This window comes from Sipha flava, unplaced genomic scaffold (assembly GCF_003268045.1).
Source record: "Sipha flava isolate LNK unplaced genomic scaffold, YSA_version1 36_pilon_pilon, whole genome shotgun sequence".
Classification (NCBI taxonomy): Eukaryota; Metazoa; Arthropoda; class Insecta; order Hemiptera; family Aphididae; genus Sipha; species Sipha flava.
Genome location: NW_020273076.1, coordinates 4,342,536 through 4,352,387, shown reverse-complemented (window position 1 = coordinate 4,352,387; position 9,852 = coordinate 4,342,536). Strand labels below are relative to the sequence as shown.

Here is a 9,852-nt window from a genome sequence, read left to right as displayed (position 1 = left end):
TGTGTTTACTTTTGTTTTAATTTTTGATTATAAAATAATGTATCTATGTGTTTGTTAATTTGTAAAAGTGTAAAACCACAGTCTTTTTAAAATTTATTATCAATAATTTTAGATGGATATATAAGTTTTTAAGTTGTTTTGTTTAAAATAAAAATATTTTGCTAGATCCTAAATCTATTGTGGTACCTATATTCTCATTAATGAAATATAAAATAACTACGATGTGTGTATTCTCATTGATTAAATATAAAATAAATCAATAATGTTCCTTAGTGTGCTTGAGTTGCTTCTGAAAAATTATTATTTGAAAAAAATAATTATTTTACTTTAAATTAACATTTTAAACTTCACTTTATTTAGCAATCATCATAGTAGTGCCATGAGTAAACCATAATATTCGAAAATAAAATAACATTATATGATTAGCCATTCAGATTTAGCATTGATTAAATATACATGTATATTCAAATGGAATTTGTAAATAACAATATTCAATTTAATTTATATTCTTGGAATTCTTCTTATCGCGGTTTATTTTTATTCTACCGGTTTGTGTATTGTGTACAATTTAGAATTTACCAACGCTATCTATTGTCACATAATCCGTACTAATTTACGTGTTTCCATATTGCGTATAGCTATGGGCTATCTATGTATATTTAATCAATGCCTACTTATAATTACTTAATATTTTGACTCATTCTATCATAATTTATATAAAATGTTTTCTATATATGCCATCGCTCCGGCGCATAAGAATTGCGTCCCTAATTGATATTTTGTCCGAGTTGTATCCGTGGTTTTGTCACGACATATCCTAGTTTCGTCCGCGGTTATCTCGGGCCATGGGTTTTTCAGCAACTGTGAATATTGTTTGGTGATAAACTCGTAGATAATCTCGATTATCATCGATATCTTATCTGTAAATACCACCTTAAAATTAATTGTTGGAAATTAATTTTATTCATGTTAGCATTAATCTTACTTCGTAATCCATTACATTTTGCACCAAATATAATTTATGCAGACTTCGAATAAGCAATACACTCAGCCATAATGGTTCAGCCACTTATTAGACTCAAAATCACCTGGAATGGTCTGGACGTATTCAAATATTTGAATTCGGTTAGGTCAGTGGTTCTTAACTTTTTTTAGTTCAGCGCCCCTTTATCGTAATAACTAATTGCTAACGCCCCCCCTCGTGCAAAATCAAATTTTCTTCTTATAAATATATAAATATTTGTATATTTATTTATTTATCAGTATATTATAACATTATTAATTAAACTATTAAAGTAAAAACTGTTATTTTTAAATAGTTATGGTTATATTTTACATCACTTAACAAAACAATTTAATACTTAACTATACAAAAAAGATTTACTGAACTATAAAAAAAAAATTATAAAATATACAAATTATACCTATCAATGACTGCCCTGAGCCTGATGAGTAGCTGCTAATGTAACAATGTCTGGTTTGATATTGGTCAAAGCTAAACGTAGATCACCTTTATTGCAAATGTCCAACCGATTTCTTTGTTTCATCAAAAGCTGAACAACAACGCTGAATCCTTTTTCAACTAGATACGTTGACGGGAAAGAGAGAAGCAACAATTTAACTTGTTGCTATAGTTGTGGATAAGTGTCTTTAAGCTTGATCCAGGCAAGCTCGTAACCGACCTGCTTAAAAACAAGTTGTGCCTCATAGTCGTGTTAAGATCGATAAACTCCATTTGTAAATGAGGTTCGAGATCTTTCACAGATTCAAACGAAATTGGATCTAAAATCCAATTACAGATTTGTAACTCAAGTAGGTCTTGAAATCTTGAATTCATGTCATTTTTGAGATGCAAAATATGATCAGTGAAAATTAGAATTTTGTCTTCTGGAATTAAACCATTTGCGTCTGAACATGACTTGAGATTCGGAAACTGAATTAGTTCTTGACGATTTACGTTTGTTCTGTAAAGATCTAAGTTAAAAACGAATGAGGAAATTATTCCTTTGGCTTTGATAAAGTTCATATTATTCCCTTGAAGCTTCAAATTGACTTCATTCATTTTTTCAAAAATATCTGTAAGGTACCCAATCCCAATTTTTCGTTGCTTCAAATTTTCTTTTAAGACAGGATCATTTTTATCGAGAAATTCAATGATAGAGTCAAATAATGTAAAAAACGACACACCTTTGGAAAGTCACCTTACTGCAGTATGCAAAAGTAATCTTTCAAAATCTTCATCATTATCATGACAAAGTTCTCGAAACATGCAGTCATTGAGTGAACTTGCTTTAATCTTGTTTACAGCTTTTATGACGAATTGAAGGGTTTCGTGCAGCACACCGCTTAAGTTTTTGCAGCTAAATGTTGGCAATGTATAACACAATGAACACAAATAACACCTGGGATAGCTTTTTTTAGGTGGGCTATAAATCCAACATGACGACCGGTCATCGAAGGAGCGCCATCCGTTGCGCATGCAATAATATTTGTCAAGGGGACATTTTCTTTGATAAAATATTCCTCCACCGCTTGAAAAATCGACAACCCTTTGGTATCAGTGATCAAACTTGTAGCAAACAATAATTCCTCGACGATTTCTTTACGTTCATTAAGCTAGTAATATAACTTTATTATCTGTCACAGTTGATTCGTCAATCTGTAGTGTAAAATTTTTTTCTCTTAAATAATTTATAAGTTTGTTTTCGATGTCATCTGCCATTTCATCAATTATTTTGGAGACAGTGTCATTGCTCAAAGGAATTGACTTAATCATCTTATTGCTAGTACCCTCTCCTTGCATAGTATCGATTATTTCCTTGAGAGCTGGTAAAATAAGAGTTTCACCGATTGAATGAGGTTTACTGTTTTTTTGCTATCAATAAAGATACCTTGTACGAAGCGACAAGTCCTTTATCAAGATCAGATGTTTGTTTTTTAAATAAACTATTCACAGTAGACCGTTTTTCAATTTTTGCTTTAAGAGCCTGAAAAAACGAAAGCGGTTTCTCCAGTTTATCGGAATGAATTTTTGATAAATAATCTTTCATTCTTGATGGCTTAATTCCTCATTCGAAAATGTTTTTTTCACATATAAGGCACAACGGTAACTGTATATTAAGTGGTGATGCGATAAAACCAAACTTTAGGCACTCTACTAAATACTGACGGCACTTCTTTTTTTGCACTATGATCACTCATTATAAAAATATTTATTAGTGTTGTCAGAAAAAACGCACTAGTTTATTCGAAAATGCGACGTTCACTGTAACGATATCAATCACGTACTGCAAGAGTGCAAAGTACAGTATACAATAGTCCAGTTATGGTTGAAAATGTAAAAAATAAATCTATTATAAACAAGACGTTCCCGATACGTAAAATACGATTAGATAACATGCCGTATGCCGTTGCATAGCGTACGCAATTGTCGCAATTACAACTATTCTGATTTCACGTTCAATTATTTGTAATGTTGTTATATAATAATAATAAATTCTATTATTTTTCATCTCCGAGTTTGATAAAGCTCACCGCCCCCTTCAAAACTATCGCCCCCCAGAGACCGAAATGCCCCCAAGGGGGCGGTACCGTCCCCGTTAAGAACCACTGGGTTAGTTTATTTCAATACTACTCTTGTTGGGCACTGATAATACTATTTATATATTAAATGAGTTTTTAATTAATCAACAAAATAAATTTTAGATTTTTTAACAAATAATAAAAAAATTCATAATACAATTGCTTTAAAGAAATTTAATATTAATAATAGAGAAATCTCTGTTATTACAATACAAAAACATGGAGAATAAAATACACGAGTAATGCGGGTGAACGGATATTTACAAATACACGTGTATTTTATTTACACGGACCTTAATCCCGTTTCAAATAAGAACACGTGTACCCGTGTAATGGTGAGCACTAATTAAAATCGCACGCGCAACCAAACAGCACGTCAGTACATGAACCGCACGCCGCTGCCTCTGTTATACTTGTACAATTATTAAAATCTTAAAATCAAATATTAAACCCTAAAATTTCTTTCAAAATAACTTCACAATATTATTATGGAGAAAAAAATAATAAAGGTTCCCATTTGATTTTCACCCTGAATATAAATCCTAGTCCTAATAATTATGTATACCATTCTGTATTAATTACAAATGTTAAATAATAGCAATTACCACATGACACTGATGATCTAGCTTCGATATCTTCTGTCTTTGATTTTTTCGTACAAAAATCCTCAAGAGTCGATTAATTTTTCCGGGATTTTTTAAATTTATCTTCTCACTCTTTTCGTTTTTTGAGCTCCTGACTTGTAATGGTATGCCATTTAACCACAAGAACAAAAACAACAAACAATTCTATATAATGATACTGCCGAATGTCGATACTGATACACAAAACACAAAACGCAAGTCGCAACGTTCATCGATTCGTCATATATTTATGAACTTGTAAACACTTTACACAAATTATAGTAGGTACATCACTAATTATACATGAAATCTTTACAATCAAATAACTGCTGTCTCTAGAAAGCAACAATAAGGCTCACCAGACACAGAGAAAAAATCTCACCTCTCCGACAAGAAAATGGCAACTAGTTATTACAGATAAAGACAAAGCTAACATTTTCGTTTCTCAATTAGCTGAAACATTCCAACCTTATTCGTGCACCGATCCCGAAAACGACACAATTATTGAAATTCAACAATTTCTATCAGCTTCGCTACCTATGTCGCTACCTGCAAAACCTATCTCTCCTGATGAAATTCGGTATATAATTAAAAAAATACCTCCCGGCAAGGCACCTAGAAATTACCTCATTACAAACAAAATTCTGAAAAATCTGTCTCTCAAAACTTTATCATTGATTACCCACGTATATAATTCTATGCTAAGATTCTCCCACTTCCCTAAAATCTGGAAATTTGCAGTCATTATACTTGTACACAAACCAAATAAACCTAAACACTTATCTTCATCATGCCGTCCCATAATTTTACTTCCAGTCCTTGGTAAACTTTTTGAAAAGGCCCTCCTGAAATGATTACGTCCCATCCTTCAAAACAACCATATCATACCGAATAATCAGTTTGGTTTTCGTAACAGGCACTCAACAATTCATCAAGTTCATCGTCTTACTGATGAAATCTCAACTGCTCTCGAAAATAAAGAATACTGTTCCAGACTTTTTTTAGATATTGCTCAAGCATTCGATAAAGTCTGGCTTACTATACAAATTAAAACTTTTCATGCCAGCTCCCTACTATCTTATTATCAAATCTTACCTACAAAATCGTTCGTTTGTCGTATGACAGGGTAACGATATTTCATCAATTCACCCAATATATGCTGAAGTTCTACGGGATAGTGATCTATCCCCTGATCCATATAATGTATTTACAGCAGACATCCCTCAATCTAATAACACCCTTCTAGCAATATACGTTGATGACACAGCTATTCTTTCCTCCATTTCAAATCTTAACCAGCTTCAGCTGAACTCCAGAATCATGCTAACAAAATTTAAGAATGGGCCAAAAAATGGAAAATAAAAATTAATACGAAAAAATGTATGCAAGTTACTTTCACGTTAAAACAATCTTCCTGTGAGTGCCCTCAATTAATTATGAACAACGCCCCCATCCCTATCCAAACCAAAATCAAGTACTTAGGCATAACACTTGATAATGTGATAATTGACTAACCTGGGGCCCCACCTAAAAGAAAAAAAGAAAATCATCGAACAACAGACTTCACCTCCTCCGACCACTCCTAAACTCCAAAACAAATTTATTATATATAAGTCAATCATAAGACCAGTCTGGTCTTATGGAATAGCAATCTGGGGTCCAGCAAAGCTCTCGAACATCAGGCCAATTCAGGCTTTTCAATCAATTACGCTAAGGTTAGTAACCAAAGCCCCCCTGGTACGTTTCAAACTCTACTTTGCACAACGACTTAAAAATATTAACTAATATTGAACTAGCCAAAACAATGTATAAACGTTTCCACCAACATTTAAACATGCATAGCAATACATTAATATCAAATATGTCCTCCCTTACCCTCCCAAAAAACCCGCCACGCAGACTAAAACGTAAATGGTGTAGAGACCTATTAAATTAGTTAAAGAGGTATTACCATTGGGTTTCTTCCTTAACACGATATTCATGTTACTTTATTCTTTTTATTTTATCTAATTTGCTTATTGTAATTATTGTGTACAGATTATAAATTGTCTTTCTTAATATATATATATAAAAAAAAAGAAGGTACATCACACATCATTGTAATCGTAAGTACGGGTGAGGAGAGAGGTTGACGGCATGCTGAAATAATTCTTATCGCATTACGTAGAATACAATTAAGATAGTTTTAACTAGGCTTTTAATCACAATATCAATGGAAAAATCAACAATAAAAAAGATAAAAATCAATAAATGGCAACTCAATAGTTTAAAAATAATAAATAAATGAGTACCTACATATACATTCCTACATATGTTATTTCATGACGTAATAACATATTGATACAACGTACAGATATTTATTTGTACGTTGCACCACTTAGAAAAATCTTTTATAAAATTAATGCAGTTATTCTTCTGGGCCCTTGAGGATGCCCGGGCCCCGGGGACAAATACCCGAGTGCTCCCCCCCTCTAGTTGAGCTTGCGAACGGTCGAACATGATTTAAAATCTTGTTTGTGCTCAAACTTTGGTTTAAAATATATAATGTATAATGTACCATATAAATTTCCCAAAAATAATAAACTAGTTTTATTTCAGGGTGGTTTCGCAAAATGTTATGAAATTGTTGAAACAAAATCCAAGGAGTCATTTGCTGGAAAAATTATTTCTAAAAAGCATATAATAAAAAATAATCACAAAGATAAAATTTCTCAAGAAATATGTATTCACAAGATGTTAAAAAACAAAAACATTGTTTCTCTTCATAGTGTTTTTGAGGATGATAATTTTGTTTATATTGTACTGGAACTTTGCCAAAAGAGATCTATGATGGAACTCCATAAGTAAGGAGTTTTGGTTGGATACTTTTTTTTTTAACGAATATCTACTACCTATATCTATACTGTATGAGTACTTTACTCTCTTTTTTCATAATTCTTGGAGTCAAAACAAAAAAGTTATACGTCAACATGACACAGTAGACTATGATTATTAAATATATTATATGATTCATTGTTAAATTATATCAATTACTTCAACAAAATATTTATGGTAACCCAAACTATTTTAATTATCTCAACCTATTCTTTCTCATTATTTCCTTGATTGGTGCTATTCTTAAAATATCCTTCAAATATTAATTTCTTACCTTATCCTTCTTAGTCACTTCAATATCTATTCTCATCTCTACTACATTAATCCTATTGTAATGTCCATTATTCAATACTGCTAGTCAAACTACTATATTATAAATACCTTTTAATGTTATTGACATCTTATTACACAATACTTCAGACCTTTCTCTCTACTTCATCAATCCATATTTACTTCTATTCCTTACTTATTCTTTGAAACTACTTTTCCTTAATACTACCAACTTAAAGCCTGACGAGCAGGGGTGAAAGGGATGATTACCCCGGGCCCGGAAATTAAAGAATTACAAATTATTAAAAATTAAACACAATTAATGATAAGAATTTAATAAACACTGCAGAAAAAAATTAAGATATACCCCCGGGTTCAGGTTTTTCTCTCTACAGCCCTGGTTATTATATTTCATAATATTAGTTTTGATCAGTAATAAAATTAACTAATAAATAAACTAAATAATAATATTTTAAAATTTTTTATATTTCTTATTATTTATCTTAAAATATTTATAACTTCTACTAGAATAAATGTGTTTTTTTGTTATTTTTTATGTATACAGGAGAAGAAAGACTATTACCGAACCTGAAACTCGTTATTTTATTTATCAAATTCTTGAAGGTGCATTATACTTACATCAACAAAGCATTGTTCATCGTGATTTAAAATTGGGAAATATATTTTTAAGTGATGGAATGGAAGTGAAAATAGGCGATTTGGGTTTAGCTACAAAAATTGAATATAAGGGACAAAAAAAAATAGTAATGCTTGTTTTAGATTATCAATTGCTTAGTGCATTAACTATCTAAGTCCTCTTATAGCTTCTAAAATCTCATGTCTTATAATGCATGTGTACTAAGCAATTGTTATATAGAATAGTTTTATACATTTAAAAACACTATTATCTTTTTTATAGTACATTATGTGGTACCCCAAATTATATTGCTCCAGAGATTCTTAATAAAACCGGTCATAGTTTTGAAGTTGATATATGGTCTATTGGTTGTATTATGTATGTGATTAAAAATTATTTTTTAATACTTTTAACTATTGAAAATTTGTTATATTTTTAGGTTTACGTTATTAGTTGGTAAACCACCATTTGAATCGAGCTCTTTAAAAGAAACATATTCTCGAATTATACGTTGTGACTATAATATACCTTCTCATTTAAATAAGAATGCTAGAATTCTTATTAATAGAATGCTTCAATTCAACCCTAAACAACGTCCTAGTGTTTCCGAAATAATGAAAGCAGATTTTTTTTACAAATGGTTGTATGCCTTATATTTTGCCAACACTTTGTCTTAAAATGGCTCCACTATTTGATTCTATTAACTATAGAGAATCAGTATTTAATCGTAGACCTTTAGTTGGTACCTATAAATTATATAACTTCTAATTATTTTCCAAATATTATAAGATTGATGTAAGTATTTATTTTAATTTCTAGAATGCAAAAGTCCAAAACTTACCGAGACTAACATTTCTGTAGTACCTCAAAATCTAGTGATTAAACCAACAAGAACAAATGTATCTAAGAATAAATTTAAAATGTCTCCTGTCAATTATGAAGTATCTTTTATTAACAGCAAAAATAATATGATTTTTCTTGAAAAAGAATTGAAAACTATTTTGAATTGTAAATCATCAAAAAAAGGAATACAAAATCTAAGTATACATTAAAGAAAATGATTTTTTTATATTATTCATTATAATATATTGTACTTGGTTGTACATTTTAGAAGAATCTACTGATCCTGTTATTCAACCTTTTATTTGGGTCAGTAAATGGGTTGACTATTCTGATAAATATGGATTTGGTTATGAATTATCTGATGATTGTGTTAGTGTTATGTTTAATGATTTTACTCAAATTATACTATTAGCTAATTTGAAGTAAGAAATATTATTAAATATATTATATAATATTAAATTAAATATTAATTATTAATATTAAATATAATATTAAATATTTTATAACTATAATTATATTAATTCAACATTTTAGAGATGTACATTACATAGAAAAAAACGGTTCTGAAGAATATTATACCATCGATAATACACCAATGAAATTAAATAAGAAAATTAAGTTATTAAAGTACTTTAAGAAATACATGAATGATAATCTTATGAAAGCTGGTACAGATATATTAGCTAAAGATATCAATAAATCGAGTCGTCCTCCACATATATATTGGTGGCATAGATGTGATGACTCAGTTACTATGCAACTTACCAATGGAACACTACAAGTTTGTTTTAATAATATATGTAACAATTTTGTTCTGCTGAAGTTATTGAACATTTTTTTTTTTAGATTAACTTTCCTGATCATAGTAAAGTATTACTGTGCCCAATAATAAATACTGTAACATTTATCAAAAACAATGCTTTCCATACATACAGTTTTAGCACAATTAGTTTACATGGCTGTGATCCTGAATTTATTAAATATTTAGAATATGCACTTAAAGAAATTAAATCTGTTTTGAGA

At 30.1% G+C, this 9,852-nt stretch overlaps 1 pseudogene; it reads left to right on the top strand.

Moving 5' to 3' along the window:
* Window positions 1-9,852, top strand: part of LOC112687916 — a 22,976-nt pseudogene extending 13,124 nt beyond the window's left edge.